At 38.2% G+C, this 20208-nt stretch overlaps 1 protein-coding gene across 3 annotated transcripts in view; it reads left to right on the top strand.

Moving 5' to 3' along the window:
• PARD3B (par-3 family cell polarity regulator beta) overlaps positions 1 to 20208 on the top strand; it is a 977832-nt gene that overhangs the window by 604905 nt on the left and 352719 nt on the right. The gene's annotated exons all lie outside the window — the stretch shown is intronic.

The following is a 20208-nucleotide window of genomic DNA, read 5'->3' as shown; positions in this document are numbered from 1 at the left end:
GGAAAAATTAACATTAAAATGTCCATACTACCCAAAGCAATGTACAGCTTCAGTGCAATTCTTATTAAAATACCAATGGTATATGTCACAGATCTAGAGCGAATATTCTAAATATATGGAATGTATAAAATTACAAAAGATCCTGAATAGCCTCAGAAATCTTAAGAAAGAAAAATAAAGTTGCAGGTCTCACACTACCTGATATCAAACTATACTATAATGCCATAGTAATCAAAAAAGCATGGTGTTGGCACAAGAACAGACATATAGATCAATGGAACAGAACAGGGAACACAGGAATAAACCTATGATTTTATGAGCAATTAATATTTGACAAAGGAGGCAAGAATATACCATGGGGTAAAGACAATCTAGTCAGTAAATGATGTTGGGAAAATTGGACACATAGGTGCAAAAAATGGAATTAGACCACCTTCTTACACCATTTTGAGAAGGATAAACTCAAAATGGATTAAGACTTAAATGTTAAACTCAAAACCATAAAACTCCTATAAGAAAACATAAGCAGTAAAATCTCAGACATGTCTTATAACAATATTTTGTCTGATATATCTTCTCTTGCAAAGGAAACAAATGAACATATAAACAAATGGGACTACCTCAGACTAAAAAGTTTTTGCACAGCAAAGGAAACCATCAACAAAATAAAAAGACAACCCACAAAACAGGAGAACATATTCACCAATGATGCATCTGATAAGAAGTTAATATCCAAAATTTATAAATAACTTACAAAAATCAACACCAAAAATCCAAACAATCCAATTTAAAAGTGGGCAAAGGTTCTAAATAGACAAATAATCCAATTTAAAAATGGGAAAAGGACCTGAATAGACACTCCTCCAAAAAGGACACACAGATGGCCCGTAAACATACGAAGAGATGTTCGACATCACCAGTCATCCAAGAGATGCAAAGTAAAACCACCATGGGATATCACCTCAAGCCTCCCAAAATGGCCATCATCAGTAAACCAACAAACGAGTAGACCAGGACATGGAAAAAAGGAAACTCTTTTGCACTGTTGGTAGGAATGCAGACTGGTGCAGCCACTGTGGAAGGCAGTGTGGAATTTCCTTGAAATTAAAAATGAAATCGCCTTTTCATCCAGTGATCCCACTTCTGGGAATGTATTCAAAGAAATGCAAAACTCTAATTCAAAAAACTACATGCCCCCCTACATTTCAGGGTTATTTACAATAGCCAAGATCTGGAGCAGCGTAAGTGCCCATGAGTTGATAAACAGATAAAAAAGCTGCAATACATTTATACACAATGGAATACAATTCAGCCATAAAAATATATAGAGAAATCTTACCTTTGCAACACAATGGATGGACCTAGAGATTATTATGCTATGTCAAATAAAGCCAGTCAGAGAAAGACAAATACCATATGATCTCATTTATATGTAGAATCTAATGAACAAAATAACCTGATGAAACACTGAGGCTTTGATAGTAAATGAGAGAAATGGTGTTTGCTGCATGTACCTAGATAAAAACCATAAAAAAAAAAAAAAAGGAAACCTGGAGTTAAGATTTCCAAAAGGAAATGCTGACCTGTGACGATAACTTATCTCAGCGAAGAAGGAAAGGGAGAGGCTTCTGAAGACAGGAATGCAGCTGCTTTAGGAACTAACTGATAACCTTGACTGTGCAGAGAAGAGGAGGACAAGCAAATGGTAATAAATAAATAAGTAAGTTCAGAAGAGCTAAACAGCTGCTTCAGGTGAGGTTGCAAAACCTGCAAGAGTTAGATGGTCAAACTGTTTTTAGAGCACAAAAAACAAAGTGTGCTGGCCCTTTGTTTATGTCGCCTCACAGCTGTCAGGTAGAAAGTGGAGTCACCCAGTTGCTACCTTAATTTTATCTTCATCTACGCAAGAGAAAGGTGTTGGACTTGGGAAAGCATGGCTGCCTGCAAATGGAAGACTAGACAGGTTATATCTCTGTACCCTAAAAGGACCGTGATTATAAGGTGACTGTCCCTGATCATTAGAAATTAAGAAGAGGAGGTCTCACTCTGGAGGACAGGAAGCAAATTACCAATTTTCACAAAGTTAATGAATTCCAGAAGCTTCTGGTGAAACTGGTGATCTCAATATTGATCCTCTGAGAATTTCCATGTCTGTACAATGCAAAGGGAAAAACAGTGGCAGTCACCAGTAACCTCCATGGGGATCTCTGAAACAACTGATGTCTTCTTATCTTTCTTGATAGAATCTTTAGACTGATAATTCTGGGACATGTTATGAGTACAATTTATATTGGTCATTTCAAAGGTATTTCAATTCATTTTTGATTGAGACATGAGTCAAATTATACCCTAAGATAGATAATAGCCTTAGAATGCCCTTTCCCAGAATGTGCTACTTAAGGCTCATTGTCATTCTGAAAGAAATTAAATAATATATACTATAAGACTCTGTATTTGGATTTTCCCATTATATTCTAATAAAACAACATAATTTGATGAAAATAGATATGTATAATTTGGATGAAGGCGTGAAAAGCATTCTTCCAAGTTTTTAGTAGATGTTGTCTCAAATAATTGGGTAATATGTTAGATTAATAGAATTCAAATAATTTCTTCTGGAATTAAAGAAGATAGAAGAATTTAACAAATAATTATGGATATATTCATCTTAGAGGCATTTCTTAGACACTTACTATTTTCCAGACAGTATCCTAGGTAAATAAGACAAATGCTTCACTCTTATTGTGTCTTCATTCCCTTGGGTAAATAGATGATAAAGTTGTATACAAGTAAATAAATAATAAAATTTTAGATAGAAGTGAATTTCTGAAGCCAAAATCAGGTAGAGATGAAGACTGGGGAGAGGTGAACCTATCTTAGATAGGGTGGTGAAAGATGAAGCCAGCCTCCTGAAGTCTGATTAAAAGGATTGAATTGTTCATGTGTGCAGTTTGGGAGACATGGTATTGTAAGTTATTAAAGATGTCCCTCGTTTCTGGCTGCTTGTCAACATGGCCACCCTGAAGCTAGTTTTATGTTGCTAGATCAAGGAAGACAATAGTTGCACTATACCCTGGCCTCTATTTAATTGTATATTAAGTATAGTACCTGAGGCTCATTGTATTCAACTGAGTATTCAACTCAGGGTGCAATATTTTAATAGAGAAAAAAACAGTGTAGAACACATCCAGATAATTGGGGAGAGGCCTAGAAACCATGTCCAGTAAAAACCTGTTGACAGAAATAATGTTATCCAAGTTACCTGTTGACAGTAACTTGCTTGGAAGAAAGATGACTGGAGGCATATGAGAGCTCTCCTTGGATATTTTCATGGCTAATGGTGAAAAATTCAAATCTGTTTAAAATCGAATATGCACCCCAAATATATCAAGTAGTGATAGCCTCATCAGAAGATACATCAAGTTCACAAGATTTGAAATGTAGAGAGTTAACCTTGATGAAAAACTAAATTCTGGTTTGTGGCATGTTTGGTATGCAAAGAAAAAATAGATGTATATATATTAAAACAACTTGTGAAGACTGAAAAGCAAAATCCATCAGAATTATGGAAAAGGGACCATCAGGTATTTTTCATTATTAAATAAGGGATAAACATTCTTTTTGATTTTTGTTAGTGTATCTTAGTATGTTTATATAATTACCATAACCACACAAGTTGTAACTCAAGTGGGGCAACTTAATGAAAACAAGTGAATTTAGAAAAATTACTTATCAAGACTCAGGCTGAATTCTTAGGAAGACAGACAGGTCTGGCGTGAAAAGGGAAACAAACCGGTGGGGAAAACCCAGGATAACCGACTCACAAATAGTTTGCCACACTGCCATCCAAGGCGGGCCTCTTTCAAAACACCAAAAATTCCAACATTTGAGCTACCTAAAACTTAACATATAATTAAATGATGGACAATTATGCTTTTAAAAGTGAAAATGAATTATAAGCTAGTATTAATGTTAACTGAATTATAGATTACTTCTTTATATCTGTAATATAACTAAAATCTTAGAGATAACAGAATAATACAGATTTTGTTTAAAATGAATTAGAATAACTATTTGGGTTGGAAGCAAAACCATAAAAATGCTTCTTTATACAAAGGACATGATTTTCTCCCTATAAGTTCAAGTGTATCTTTTTTCCTGCTTTTTTTCTTTTTGGCATTCCTGAAGAAATCTATCTTTTAAGAAATGTATTTTCAAGAATAAATCCACTGTGTGTTCATTATTACTGCGTATTGGAAAATGATGCCCTTTGTGCTGAAGCTGTACTTTTATACTACGTTCCCTGTTTTAGTCTGGCCCCTAAGTTGTGGCCCATTCCATCCCAACCCTTCACACCATCTCCAATGAATAAATGTGACGAATCACACGAGCACAATTGCTTTCACTGATCGTTTGTTGAATGACTGGTTAAGAGGCACAACTCTCTCACATGCTTCCATCCAGAAAAAGAAATAAACTCTCTTATATGAAAACATGCAGCCAGATGCCCACAACATGAGATTCAATGTTGTTGTTGGTAGAGTTGCAGCCTTGGAGAGGATACTGTTGGTAGAGTTATTAGAGGTGAGCCTCCGTATCTGCATATGTTTCTTGTAATGGCTGGTTGACTTGCATTATCAGTGTAAGTAAATCCTGTTCAAGCAAGTATGTGAAATGCAGGGGAAAGGTTACTATATAGATCCTTAATCAATCACGAGGTCATAAGTGATCTGAAGTGTTGGCCATGCAGTTTTTCACTAAGATTCCATCTTCTTAGGCTGGAGCATTATTTAGTAGAATACATAGACAATTTAAAATTCATTGTCTGGAAGAAAAACTTCAGATTCTGTTTTCCCACAGGAGGTATAAATAGAAAACTATGCTTAGAAATGTTTGTAACTGAAACTTCACCAATGATACATGCACCAATAACAGACCCAGGCAGATCTTCATTAAATTTGCTTCTGCATATTTAGAGCATTATTTATGCTCCAATGGGAAGTCTTGATCAGTAGAGAAATGGCCTCATCCTTTAGCATGAAAACATTCTGGGCTCCTCTTGAACCTCGGGTTAGCACATGGGACTGCTTCATTCACGGGGCGCCTCGATGGGGGCGCCACCTTGCAGCCAGCTAAGCATTTTAAGTAAAGCCAAAAATGAACCTTTCTTTCTCACTTCCTTTGTTTTGTAAACCATTGTTCATGTTTAAATGAAATTCTGCATTCTGCATTAAAAAGTCCTTCTTAAAGGACTTTTGTGTTAATACAAGAACATCTTCATGAAAATGTGAAGCTAAGGGAGCTATTTGAAGAATTATACAAAATACTTAAATTCTCCTTCCAAATGTGAATCAAATTCTTTTTAGGCATTTTGATGCAAGAGTTTCATTAGCTGAAAATATTATATATAAATATATAATTAAATATAGCATAACACTGAAATACTATATAAATATATAATAAATATATGTTAAATGAAGCTTGGAAGTTTCATAGTTGTGTCTCCTGAATGTTTTCCAGCATGATACTTTGATTGGCAGTACTGTAGGCGGAAATTGATACTACTGTTGGGAGGAACAGCTACCTCATCTTTAGGGGTAGTAGTCACAGTTTGTCCTTCAAAAAGCAAAACATCTTCAGCCTTTCATATATTTATTTTCCTCTATACATATTCATGTTTTGTGCTCTAATTTTTCCCAAAGTGAATGTACTGAACATATGCTTTTAAATTCCTGTCCTTTAAGACTAATATAGCTTAAATATTATTCTCTCTATCTTTGCCTCTATATTATCATTTATTTATAAAGTTTGCTCTTAAATAAATTTGGGTCTTGATTCATTTGTCTAATTATATTTGTCCATAAGAGTTTTTCCCAATTTTTTGCTCAGAGAAATAGCAATGCAAACCTTTGTAAACAATCATGATTATTTTATCATTATGAATGTCTATAATTCCTTGGACAAATGTTGTATAAAGATTTGAGGCTTTGACCAGTTGCCCACAGAAAAGAAATTTTGATTTTATCAGCAGTATATGGAAGAATCTGGGTGTCATTATATTTTTATTTTGGCCAGTTTTATAGGGTTAAAAGGGTGTTTTTATTTTACTTTTAAAATTGCGTCCGTGGCTAAATATTTTTTATACATTTATTGACTTTATGTTTTCTATTGTGAATCAGCTGAGCATTGCCCTATAAGGCTGAAAATTTCTAAATTAAATATCACCTTTCTGAAAATAAAATGTTATTCTACATTAAAGGTCAGATCTTAACTCTTGCTCAGGGGGGTAATAGATATTTTGCTTTTACTTTCCTAAAGTTAAATATGTTCTCTGCTCCAAAGTACATATTAATTAATAAATCTGTGTTTCATTAGTTGAAAATGTGTAGTTCAATTTGAATAAGAAGCGGAGTCATAGAACTCAGACTTATTTAAGATAAAATCTGCTTAATCCAGAGTAAGTTAAATAATCTTTTAAAAATAATTTATTTTTAGTTCTTTATTGAAACACTAAAATTACTATAATTTATACAGGGTGAGGCAAAAGTAGGTGTACGGTGTCTGTATGGAAAAAGGCATGCAGGTTTTGATTATTACAATAGCTCTGAAAACTCTATTTCACATAGTCACAGCTGTAAAGCTTCTTGTTCCCCACCCTGCGTACAGCTGGCTGCGTCAGAACACATTAGTGCAAAGGCTGGTGTCGCCAAAAACACCTACTCTGCTTTTATAAGACTGAAAAGTTTTCCAACACTTGAAGATATAATTTAGTCTCATGTAAAATTTATTTATCCATCTACTTCTTTCTTCCTTCTTTATTAAACAAACATTTATTGAGTGCTTCTTCTAAGCCAGGTATTGTTCTGAATAATTGAGACTTATCAATGACAACAGACAACAATAGCTTGTTTCTGTTAAGCTACAAATAGTAGAAATGGTCTCATGAACAAAGTTTCAGAGATTAGGGATATAAACAGTAATCATAAAATTAGTGAATGAAGACACCAGAAATATATTCAGTCTAACAAACATAAACTACAAATTGTGGAGAGAGGAAGCGTGACTGGAAAGGCTAATGTTCCGATGCCCACTTGGCGAGAGTTCATCAGAAAAGGTTAGTAGGGACTCTGTCCAATGATGGTATTAAAATGAAAAGAGAGATCAAATTGGAAATTGACTCATCAAAAGCGATGCTTCCAAGTGAGCTGAGAAAAGCTGATCTACCCTCTGCTAGTCCAGGAACTAACTGGCATATCCCCAAGTGCTTCAGGGTTGTCCTGAAAGAATTGTGAGAGCCTGCAAAGGCTCCAGGCTTCAGGTCCCAGCTGACGTTCCTTAAAAGTAAAACAAGGTGACACCAGAAAAACTGGAAAAATGTAAGCTCATTTTCTAAGTTTGGAAAAAGTTGTTGGAGCACCGAAAATAAATGAAAAGTGAGTTACACGCAAGATTCCCATTTGCAGCTTTAATAAACCAGTGGACACCAGAAAAATCTCTGTGCTTTTTCTGCACTCAGCAAGGCTAGCAGACAACCACAAGTGGCCAGGTCCTCTAGCCAGAGGCTAATAATGAACAGTCAAGGAAGATGGGAAAATTCAGAGTTAAACAGCCTTCTGAAATGCAAGACTGTTCACAGCCTTCAATGTGTACATTTCTAGGCTTTTAAGAGTCTCCACAAGTCTTCAAGGTATATGATCGAAAATAAACCCACATATCTATGGGCAACTCATTTTTGCCCAAGGAGCCAAAAACATACAGTGGAGAAAAGAAATAGTCTTCAATAAATGGTACTGGGAAAATTGAAAAATCACATGTAAAAGAATGAAACTAGACTGTTTTTTGATACCATATACAAAAATTAATTCAGAATGAATCAAAGGCCTAAATATAAGATCTGAAAAATTAAATACACAGGAGAAAACCTAGGTACTAGAGTTATGGACCTTGGTCTCAGAGAAGGCTTCATAAATGTAACCCCAAAGGCAAAGGAAGTAGAAGCAAAAAATAAATAAATGGGATAGTATCAAACTAGAAAACTTCTGCAAGCAAAGAAAACCATCAACAAAACAAAAAGGAAAGCACCAAATGAGAGGAGATATTTGCAAATACCTTCCAAAAGGGGCTAATATTCAAAATATATAAAGGAATTACACAACTCAACAACAACGAAATAAAACAGACAATCTAATTTTTTAAAAAAGGGGAGGCAGAGGACCTGGACAGAAACTTTTCCCGAAAAGATATACAAATAGCCAACAGATATATGAAAAAATGTTCAACTTCACTAGCTAGCTATTAGGGAAACGCAAAGCAAAACCACAGTGAGATACAACACACTTGTTAGAATCACTATTATCAAAAAAGAAATCATTGTTGTTGGAAAGGATTTGAGGGGGAAGGACCTTCTCACACTGCTAAGTGAGAATATAAATTGTTGGTACAGCCACTATGGAAAATGATAATGGAGGTTCCTCAAAAAATGAGGGCTAAAGCTACCCCATGACCCAGCAATCCCTCTGCTGGGCATCTAACCAAAATTTTGAAGACATACATTCATAAAGGTATATGTATCCCTATGTTCACTGCAGCAGTATTCACAGGGACCAAGACATGGAAACAACCCATGCCCTTTAATGTATGATTGGATGAAGAAGATGTGGTACAAATACAAGGTCTGTCCAGAAAAAGTCCTGCCATTGTTAATATAATGAGAATGGTTTTTGCCACATTGATGTAACCCGGCAGCCAAGGGCAGTGGACTGGAATGAACATGCATGAACAATGACAACTTCACTGCAGTAGTCAGCAAGGGTGGTAGATGCCATTGAGTGAGCATGTGTACTGTGTGGTCATTGAATTCAAAATGACTGAGCAAGTAGAGCAATGAATCTGCATCAGACTTTATGTTAAGTTTAAACATTCCTCCGTGGAAACTGTTTGGATGATTCAGGAGACTGCAGCTACGGGCAGCTGATAATTAGCAGCTTTATCATAACAATGCACCCTCTCATGCATCACATCTCATCTCCTGCAGAGTTTTTTGGCAAAACATCAAACCACCCAGGTGACTCAGCCCCCTTACACACAAATCTGGTGCTCTGGACTTCTGGGTCTTTTCAAAACTAAGATCACCTTTGAAAGGGAGGAAATGTCAGACCGTCAATGAGATTCAGGAAAGTAAGGCAGGGCAGCTGATGGCGAGTGGGAAAACAGTGTGAGGTCCCAAGGTGCCTACTTTGAAGGGGACTGAGGTGTCATTATCCTGTGTGCAGTGGTTCTTGTATCTTGTATCTTCTTCAATAAGTGTCTCTTTCATATTACATAGCTGATACCTTCTGGACAGATCTCATATGCAATGGGATACTACTCCACCATAAGAAAAGTTGAAATACTACCATTTGCAACAACATGGACAGGCCTTGAGAATATCACGCTTAGTGAAATAAGTCAGACAGAAGAGGACAAGAACCATGAATTTACATTCATATATGGGATGTAAAACACAAAGCCACAAATGAGCAAAGAGAACAAACAAACACTCATTGACACAGACCACAGTGTGGTGGTGACCAGAGGGTGGGGGTTGGAGGAGATTGAAGATGATAAAGGAGATCAAATGTGCAGTGTTGGAAGGAGACAAAACTTTGGGTGATGAGCATACAATGTAATATACAGATGACGTATTACAGAACTGTGCACTGGAAACATATAATCTTATTAACCAATGCCACCCCAATAAATTTAATGTTAACATTAAAATATATATTACACACATTGCCAAACTGATTTGCTCTTAGAAACCTTGAGCACAGACTATCTCATAGGACCAGTGCTCTGAGGAATGTCCTTGCCAGAGAGATGTTTGCAAGGCTTGAAGATGATGTGCAACAGCAGAGCACGGTGAGGAAAGTGTTGCCAACAAGCTGGGGCACGTGGGGCGGTGGGTGAAACGGGACACAACCTGAGACTCCCCAGGGCAAGGAAGTGTCCCTGGCTGCTGAATAAGGAGGAGTGAACTGCAGAGCAGCATGAAAGAACAAGGCCGTAACTGAGCATGAAATAACCACGGACTATGACAGACTTTGGTTGACTGCAGGCAACATGCCTCAGGAAGATTAGCACATGTATGGTAAACACACACACACACAAACCCTCTAATGCTTTACTGCAAGTCAGGGGCTAGAAACCACTGCCTTAACTTTACATATGATAGAAAGATCAAACTGCTCAGCTCAATATTCAAGGCAGTGATGATGCCTACTAATCTAGAATAGGAAGATGGGAAGGAGGGAGGACAGTAGTAACTGTAATGGTGGTAGTAGTAGTAGCTAATGTTTTTGAGTGTTTGTTGCATGCAAGGCTTGATTTTTGTTTGTTTGCACAGCAATTCTATTGCCATTTTACAGGTGATATAACAGAGCTTCAAGAGACTGACTCATGTAAGGCGTCAAAGCTAGTAAGCAGTGCAGCCAGGTTTTGAACTCCAGAACATTTAACTTTGATGCTTGGGCCCCCAACCATTATATCTTTCTGTTTTGAGTGAGTCTTATTAATTTCTTGGTCTTCACTCTAAAAACAGAAGGCCCATCTTCTCTCCTATTTAAATTTTATCTTTGGTTCAGGGCCCACTCAAGTTTTGCCTGCTCCAGGGAGCTGTCATTTTTCCCCAGCTCTTTCTCTGAATTCCTGAAGCAATTACCACCGGCATCGCTAATTTTAGCACAGAATTGCATACTCTTTGGGGAACCTACTGTGTGAAACATTTTTTCACTCCAATCAGATGAGAAGCTCCTGCAGAGTCATACCTTACATTTCTTTGGCACCCTCCTTGCCATTTAGAATGTGGAGCTGCTGAGTGAATCCAAGCCGGGTGACATGCGTGGCTAATGGGAGAGCAGTCTGGGTGCAATGTCAGAGTCCTATTGATCTCCCCGATTGATCTGGCTGACCTTACTAAGAAGGCAGTTTCCCCATTCCTACACCAAAAGGTTGAATGAATAGATGAATAACAGTGCAAACAAATACTTAAAGGGTAAATGAATAACAGTGCAAATAAATGTTTGGTGAGCAAAATAGAATAGGGATAAAGATATTTTAGTAGGATGTAGAATAGAGCGCTCTACACTCACATTCACTTACCCAGACTAGTTCATTGGAAACTTTTGGAGAAGGTTCATAGTAATGAATGAGCAGACTTGGGGAAAGAGTCAAATGCACAAAATATAGAAGACCAAGACTGTTAATATCATTACATAGAAAAGAGTGAAAGCAGTTGTTAAAACGCGAGGAAGAGGGCTGTGTGCTGTATTTCCTAAGTGGAGGAATCTATGAATAAATTACGCAATCACTTGACATAATTGATTTAGATCACGTGGATTCCCTTGCGCTGCCAGAGAGGGTTAATTAGATCAGACTGCTCTGTGGCCCTTTATTACTGACGTTCTGTTTTTCCCTTTGTATAAATCTATATCTCACTTTTATTGTTGTTTTTCTTTAATCTCAGGAAATACACCTTTTATTTACGTTATTTTATTTTCATTAATATGAAATTTTTTCTTTTGTAGACTTAGAAAAAGTTGAAGATATAAATATTTCTCTAACAAAAGAAAACCTGTGCTTATTTATGAATCCCATTTTTTTTCTGTTAATCTGTTTGCAGAAGAGTGTAGTCGGTGGGTAAATCTAGCGCCTTGGGAATTTTATTTAAAACATTCTTGAATCCCCTGCTTTTACCTGCAGCAACATGAGATTGAATCACATCAATATAGGGCAATGCAACTGCATGTTAGTTGCCCCAAATATTGTGTGAGCTGAATATTCAGAGGTTCTATTCACTTTGGGTCATGTAGTATTAGACTTCATGACAAATACCCTAAAGTTATACCCAAAAAAGTCCTGAATCAAAGAACATGATGGACTCAAGATAAATTCAAAATATTCCAAGTATTCCATACTTGAGTCAGGCTCACCCATTTTACCTGCATAAGTTACACACATTTTCATCCATGAAGCAATTTTGGTATTTAGGTTTAATCAAAGAATTTTTTGATACAATCTACCAAGCCTTGTATGCTAAGATAACTAGGAATTTGAAAGTATTCCATATTCATACAACTTAATTTATAGTGTCCAGCATATCTACTTCATAATGATAGGTGTATAATACCTATCTCTTATCTCTTAATACCTATCTCTTAAGTTAACTCTCTTTTTTTAAATTTATTGAGTTATTTTTCAAGTACAGTTTTCTTTTGTCAATTTCTCCCATCCCAACCCCACCTCCCTCCCATCCCCCCCTCCCCACAGACCTCATCCCTTTAAGTTAACTCTTAAGAGAACTAAATTAATCTTTAGCTGTCCAGACCTATATCCCTATAAAGCATAGTTCTTAAAGGGTTTATCCATAGCCAAGCCATAATTTAGAGATGTCATTATATTGAAAATGTTGTCACAAAGTCTTTAAGGGCAAGCATTTCTAAAGACAGCTCAGTGTAGATGTCCACCCCGCTGGAAAGAAATGATGACCTGCTGTATCATTACTGGATTAGAAATTTTGTATTTGCTAAGGAAAGGGATAGGGTTACACAAGTGTTTGATAGAGCATTGCCATGTACTCTTTTAAGCGTGTTTTGGAAGGTTCCGTGGAAAATCAAATGCTAGTATATAAGAGAAATACTTAGAGAAGCTTATTTGAGGGAAAAGAGAAAAATCTTTTTTTCTTCAGCTGGAGAAGAGATTTAGTGTGGATGACGTATGTAAAACTAAGAAATGATCCCGAGAGTTTGCTTTGGATTACGAGATTTCTTTTTTAACCCAGCAGCATCCTAAAAAGTTAATTAATCTAGAAATAACAACATTCTTAAGATAAGATTGAGAGAGTCTGCTTAAGAGACCCTTAATCATCACCAGTATTTTCCACATATTCTTTGTTTAGGAGAATAAAGGAATAAACATGAAGTACATGACAAAGAATTATCATCTTTAATATGTGAAGAGCTCTTATTATTAGAAAATAAATATTTCAATTTAAATTGGGAAAATATATGATTAGACAATTTACAGGAGAAAAAGGAAATTCAGTTGGCCAATACACAAGCATATGAAATATGTTCAACCTCTCGAGTACTTTGGAAATTAAGATATTTTATTGGAAAACATTGAGAAATGTAAAATATACACGTGCTTCTGTCACATGTTTGTGGGGTGTTGAAGTGAATGCTTCTTCACTGCATGACAATGTGGTAGTTTTATAAGGCACTTTAGCACTCTTTTTATTTTTTATCTAGTAATTTCATGTCAAAGAGTTATCCTACAAAAAAATAAGATTTGACCAAGATTTAAATTTAAGGATTTTTCACTATAATGAACTTCATTTTCCAGCAATTAGAGGATCGTGGACATGATTGACTGCTAATCTAATAGATATAATAGACTATTGAGCAACAAATAAAAATCTTCAGACTAATGACATGAAAATGTTAATGATAACACATTCAACAAAAGCAGAGTATACAATTGTATCAGTGTATGTAATATGTGTAGATGTGTGTGTTTACACATGGAGGGAAATTCAGCAAAATGTTTGCATTGATTTGTCTTTTAGTGGAAGTTGCAGGGATAGTTTTTATCTTACTATGTATACATTCCTGTATATTTCAAATATTTTAATGCAAGTATATTATGTTTATAATTAGAATAAAATCAATAGGCAGCATTAAAATAATTTTAAATAGAATTAAAAAGCAGAGAACCCCATCGACGGTGGAAAGAAGTGGGGATATTTAAGCACAGAGAGAATGGAGGAGTGCAGAGTATTCTGGGTCTTCATATCATTGAGGACTGTCACCTGAGAGGATAAGAGCATGCACATGTGACGAATGTTAATGGGTTTCAAGTTGACACAGGTAGTTACTCCCTACCAGTTAAAAGGGTATTAAATAGTAGCACATTCCACTGCAGCACTCAGAGAATTCTGCCAAGAGTGGTGTAATAAACAGAAGTCTATTTGTCATACATAATATGGAGTTCAAATAGATCCAATTCAGTGGCTCCGTGAAGCTATGAAAGGCCTAGGCTCCTTCTCTTGTCCCAATCTGTCATTCTTGATTTTTTGGCTTTTGCCCTCATGTTTGTTTCTTCAGTGTGCAGATGGCTGGGTATCTTCAGAAATCATATCCATGTTCCAGACCAAGAAAATAAAAAGGCAGGGTGGGCAGCAGAAGGCAAAAGGGTATCGCCAACATTCTTCCCCTTACATGAAGAAATCCAGTATTGCCTAAGGAGTGCTGCCCACCAGATTTCCACTTTTATCTCATTGGCCAGGACAGTGGCATGCCCTATATCTTCTACCTAGAACGTGGCTAGGGAGAACGGGGTGGTGGGTGACATGGGTCAGCGGCCCACAGTGTCTGCCGTGGCTGCCCTGCCAGGCTATGAGCTTCTGCCTACGTACAGAAATGCAGAGTCTTAGGTGAATCGGGCACGGTTTCTGAGTTCTGTGAGCTCTCAGTGTGTACAGACTGTTATTTCAACCCTATTTTGATGGTATTGTAGACTCAGAGAGCAATTACCTGATTCCCGCTCCATGGTCAAAGTCAACCTTGAGCAATTATATTTAGGCTGGAGCAGTGGACAAGAGTCACGGTTGCTGGGGACGATGACAGTGCCATTTTCAAACCACAGAATCTAGTGACAGCAGAGAAGGAGACGCCCAGAGAGAACCGCAAACTATCATTTTTTCATATTTTTAATGATCTTCAAGCAAATGTTTTAGCCTTATATTTTCATGCCCTGAATTGTTGAATTCCAGGATTTGGTTTTTCCTGATAGTCACTGGAGGCAGAAGGCTTAGACTGTATGAGCCTCATGAGGACCTACCAGGATGTCTGAGATGTGAAAAGAATTTTTGGCTCTATAATATGAAAATAAAGCCAGAAATTTAAAATTAATTAATGTTTGATTATCCCCTGAATGTAACCCTATGCCAGTTTTATTTATTGTTACATTTAGAATTCATCAAAAAATATTTTTACATTTGAAAACAGTTTATATTTGGGGATTCTTTTCCAGTACACAAGAATGTCTAGGCATGTGCAAAGATTGGGAAAAAAAGAGTCAGTGTTTATTACATGAGTAATTTATACCCAAATAATTCTGAGTCAGTTTCCCCAAATCTCTCTAAACTTTTCGCCGTGAGGAACATTAATATAAGATGGGAGGCGGGAGGAGTAGGGCAGAGTTTAGGAGATTACACATCACAGACACAGTCCAGTGCTTTTCCTTTTCCCCTCCCTTCATTGGCAGCCTCAGGGGCCTCCGAAGAAATTCCTGGTCAAAGGAAAGAGATTTTAAAACTGCTGCCTGTGACATCACTTTGGACTCTGGTCTAGCAACTTTTTATTCTTCCTATTAATGTTTTTTACTAGCTCAAACGTGTCCAAATTCTTAATTTACCTCAATACTTTCCAAAAAAGCAGTGGCTATTTCATCTGTATGTATAATCACTTGTATGCAACAAGGAGCCTGATGTAAATGAGCTCATCTCATAGGTCAGTATAAAACACCAGACCAGCCCTGGCTAGTGTAGCTTAGTGGATTGAATGTGGGCCTGTTAAAGGGTCTGCTGGTTCGATTCCCAGTCAGGGAACATGCCTGGGTCACGGGGCCAGGTCCCCAGCAGGGGTCATGCAAGAAGCAACCACTTTGATGTTTCTCCCCCCTCTCTTTCTTTTTTCCTTCTCCTCTCTCTAAAAATTAATGAATAAATTTTTTTTAAAAACCCCACCAGACCAGTTCACCAGAGTGTGTGCGAAACCTTGTGCATCCCATTTAAGTGGATGGTTGTGCCCTGAATTGGAGAGACAGCCTGCAAACCCCGAAGTTAATGTCCTCTAATAAACATGAGTCCGGATGACAACTCTTCAAAATCTATTACATACTAGTAGCTCTGGTTTTGCCCCATTTGCATATTAAGCAGATAGTAGATTCTAGGCAGAAATGTAAACAGTATTATACACTTCAGTTCATGCCAGAAGAGAAATCATTTGATAGCACTATTATAGCCAAGAACAGAAGTAGCTACACAATCCCCAGCCAGGAACCAGGTGCCAAAATTAATTCACGTAGGAGTCAACTGGGTTGCCATGTTATTGAGAAGTCCGCCGGCTCTAGGGGAAATGCAGGTGAAAATCCTGGGGAGCTCAGGTTACTAGATACTTGAGGGATACCATTCAGTTCTGGGCTGGCCAGTTATCTTTATGAGAAGAAGCACTGCGTGATGGACAAGTGTGTTTTTACCCTGCCAGCCAGCTCGCAAGCATGTGCAGAAGTGCCATGAAAAGAGCAGGAGGCCGTTCAGTAACATAAGCCCTGCACGTGACTTGAATTTAGCAGGCTTACTCTTCAAATGTGTAAGTGACACACGGCTTGGTGGGTCATCTAATGCACTGGATGACAGCACCAGGATTCCAAAAGATCTAAACAGGGGGAACTGATGAGCTACAATTCAGAAGATTAAATTTAATAGGGATAAATGTAAATTCCTGTACTGGGATTCAAAAAAAAGAAGTTACTACCTCCTGTCTTACTCCCATTCGATTCATTTTTCATGCTGCAGCCTGGGTAATCTTTTTAAAAAACAAATCTGATCATGTCACTTGCTTGCTGAAAATCCCTTAACAGCATCCTGTTACCCTCAGAATAAAGACAAAACTCATTATGGGGTTTCTGATATCCTCCATGACGGGCTCCCTCCTCTTTCCTCCCCCTGGTCTTGCACTAGTCTCCCTCTCATGCCAAGCACTCCAGCTGTATGGAAGATCTTTGGGTTCCACGTGTGGAACCTGTTTGGGGGCTTTCATGTTTCCTCTGTCCAAACATGATCTTCACACGTCCCTATGTAACTCCAGCTCTCAAAGTCATCAGAAGGGCCCAGTCCATAAGCTAGGTGCAGCCTCTTCGTGACCTGTTTACAAAGCCCCCTAATCAGCCTTCTTTCATTTAACAGGTGTTTATTGAGCATCTACTTTGTGCCAGGCACTGTTCCAGACCCTGGGAACAAATTGGTGAACAAAGCCCATGTCTACATGGAGCTTAGGTTCTAATGGGGAAGATGGCAGGCAACGATGAGCACTTTGTCACAAAGTGAAGCAGGGGGAGGAGATAATGATAGCAAATTTGGATGGGAAGGTCCTACCTTAGGTAAGGTGGCCAGGGAGGAGCCCTGATGATGTGATATCTGTGGAGATGTGAATGAACGGTGGCAGTGAGCCATGGGGCTGTCTGGGAGAATAGCACCCCAATCGGTGTAGAAGAGTATGTCCCAAAGCTCTGAAGAGTAGCGTGCTTTCTGGGTTTGGGAAACTGCTGTGAGGCCAGAACAAGTTTATGGAAGGAAGCTGGTCAAGGGGACAGCTGTGCAGAATGAGTTGCGAATGACCCCTGGGGACCAGCTCAGACTGGGCCTGAAGGCTGTAAGCTTTTAGATTTTCTTCTAAATGTGATTGGAAGCTAGTAGGAGGCTTTGAGCAAGGTACTGTCATGATTAAGATTTTTGCTTTGTTTTTTTGTTTCAAAAGAATGACACTGGCTTCTGTGCAGATAATAATCTGTAGGGAGTAAGTACAGAATCCCAAAGTTCAGTCCAGGGGTTAGTACCTCTGTAAAGGTGAGAGCTGAAGGTAGCTTTGTTGGGGAAGGTTTGCTAACGCTCCTCACACCGTTCACGATTAGCTGTGTGACAGAAACCCTGATGGTACAGGGCTCAAGACTGTCGTGTTCTTTTCCGTAATCCCCGTGCCCAGCATGATGCCTGGCACAGAATTGGCTCTTCACAGGTATTCATTGGACAAAGCTCTGGCTTAACAGGAGTTAATATAAAGAGGACTCCAGGATTTCAGTTGACTGGACCCTTGATGAGCCAACAACAGTGCAGTTTGGCTGCCAAAACAGCTAATGCTGTCTTTTTCCCTTTCCCACTACTGACACCTGAACAATAGTCTGCACCTCTCCTTGGTAACAATTTCCAGGCGTGTGAGCTCCAGACGACTTATGACAACTCTATTTTCTACTTCTGAGAGTATAAACAACCCCTTAAAAGAGACATCGTGTGCTCTTTCACTTATTTTGTTAGGAAATGCTACTTTTAGTAGGTAGTGGTGACTAGTAAAATATAGGGTTGGCAGAAGTAATCCCTGCTTGAGTGTGGTTGATAGGGTAATAATGTGGGTGTAATCATTTAAGTTTTAATTTGAACATTTCACCTAAAATGTCATATGGTGTGCTTGAGTGTGATGTTGTCATGTTACAGAATTATGTTACATGCCTAGGATTTTGTAATAAAAAAGGGGCATTATTTGTGCCAGACCCTGTATACAGTTCCTGATCATAAAGTTATTAATAGAATCATACGTCTCAGACTCACGTAGGACAAGGAATTTGGGGTTGGAAGTCAGGGACCCTGCAGATCCCTGCTGTCCCACCTGCTAACTTTATGACGTAACCCGACTGGGCCTCAGTTACCTGTTCTGTAAAGTGAAGGTTGCAGGGCCCAACTCACAGAGCTTTTGTAAGGATTATGCTAGACAACAAGTGTTAAAAGGCTTAGCATGATTTCTGACATATATGAGTTGGTAACAGGTTTTAGTTTTCTTTCTCCTCTTCTCTCTTAAAGATAGAGTCACTGTGTGGAAATGCACCTTGGAAATAGTGGAATTAGAGGTGTGTTGTTTCACTTGCTAATAGAGAATAATGGCTGTTTGCCGTGTGGCTTACAGGATAGCCTGAACCCTTGTTCTTCCTATGGTTTAATCAGTATCAATTTCTTGCTGATAACAAAAAGGTGTGTCAAGGGTCTAGGCCACATGGGAGTTTTCATGGTCTGAGTAGTAGAAACAGTCCAAACCCGGTCGATCCCAAGAACACACAGAAAGCAGATTCCCAGGAGGGGTCTCGCACAGCAGTCTTTTTGTTGTCATACAAAAAGGCCAGAGACTCTATACAATTAATCTTCAAGGCCCTTTGTAATCAGTGACTGTTTACCATGGAAAGACGAATAAAATACTATCTTTGTCTTTGAAGTTGCACACAAATCAACATAATACAGAGTAGAAAGTTATATGTTTGCTTGGATGCAAAACCAAAGTGTTCTGGGGGAAACAGAGATGGAGAGAATATCCTGCAAAGAGGAGGTTATAATGGGGAGCTGGGCCCAGGAGGAGTAAGAATGTTTATATGTGTGAGGTTTGTGGCATTTCCAATTAAAGATAAAGGCAACTGGAAAAAACCAGGAATCACTTTATATGACTTCAGTATAGAGGAAAATATAATGAGAGAGGTAATAATGGTTGAAACCTGAATATAAGGCTAGGGAGACTATTATTTGCTAGGCAGTTAAATTTCGAGGACTTTGGTTAGGTTAGAAAAATGTTGAAAGTGGTGTGTAGCATGGGCTAACCTGGGTAGAGTAAATGAGATGTATAGTAGAATTGGGGAGGGGGAGAGGTAGAGAGCAAGTTGGAAGCTGTCTGCAAAGGTCAGCCATGCAGCAGAAAAGCCTCGGGTCCGGGTAGCGGGACTCGGAAGGAAGACTTGTGACTGTTGCCCGTGAGTACTGCGTGTGTGCTATCAGGACAGGGAAAGAGCCCTGAGTCTGGACTTGATTTCCTCTCAGTTCACCAGCTCAGCTGCATTCTGTATGTGGCCCCCTATTCCCAATTTTTTTAATCGCCTACTCTTAGCCTTCATGTCATGGATGCTTATGCAGGAGAGAAGCAGGCCATGGGACTTCCAAAGAGTATTGCCCTTAGTCACTAATCACATTCTTAGCTTAGTGTTCTCCCCATTATACTTTGCATGAGAGTTATCCAATAGTTTTAGGACCATTGGTTCTGTGATTTAGGAGGCTGTGGTTTTAAGGACAAAGAGGTTTCAATTTACTAAATAGTGTAGTTATTTAGCAACTTATTCCAGAGAAATTAAATAACACCATAGCATGAAACTTGCTATAAGATTTATATCACATTTTTAAAATTCCTTTTTATTTATAAAGATTTTATGTATTTATTTTTAGAGAGAGGGGAAGGAAAAGAGAAAAAGGAGAGAGACATCAATGTGTGGTTGCCTCTCACATGCCCCCAACCAGGGACCCGGCCCATAGCCCAGGCATGTGCCCTGACTGGGAATCAAACCCATGCCACTGTGGTTCCCAGG

The sequence above is a fragment of the Artibeus jamaicensis genome, unplaced genomic scaffold, assembly GCF_021234435.1.
Source record: "Artibeus jamaicensis isolate MK-2021 breed Jamaican fruit bat unplaced genomic scaffold, CSHL_Jam_final contig_1015, whole genome shotgun sequence".
In the NCBI taxonomy this organism is placed as follows: domain Eukaryota; kingdom Metazoa; phylum Chordata; class Mammalia; order Chiroptera; family Phyllostomidae; genus Artibeus; species Artibeus jamaicensis.
This window is presented reverse-complemented; position numbering and strand designations above follow the sequence as displayed.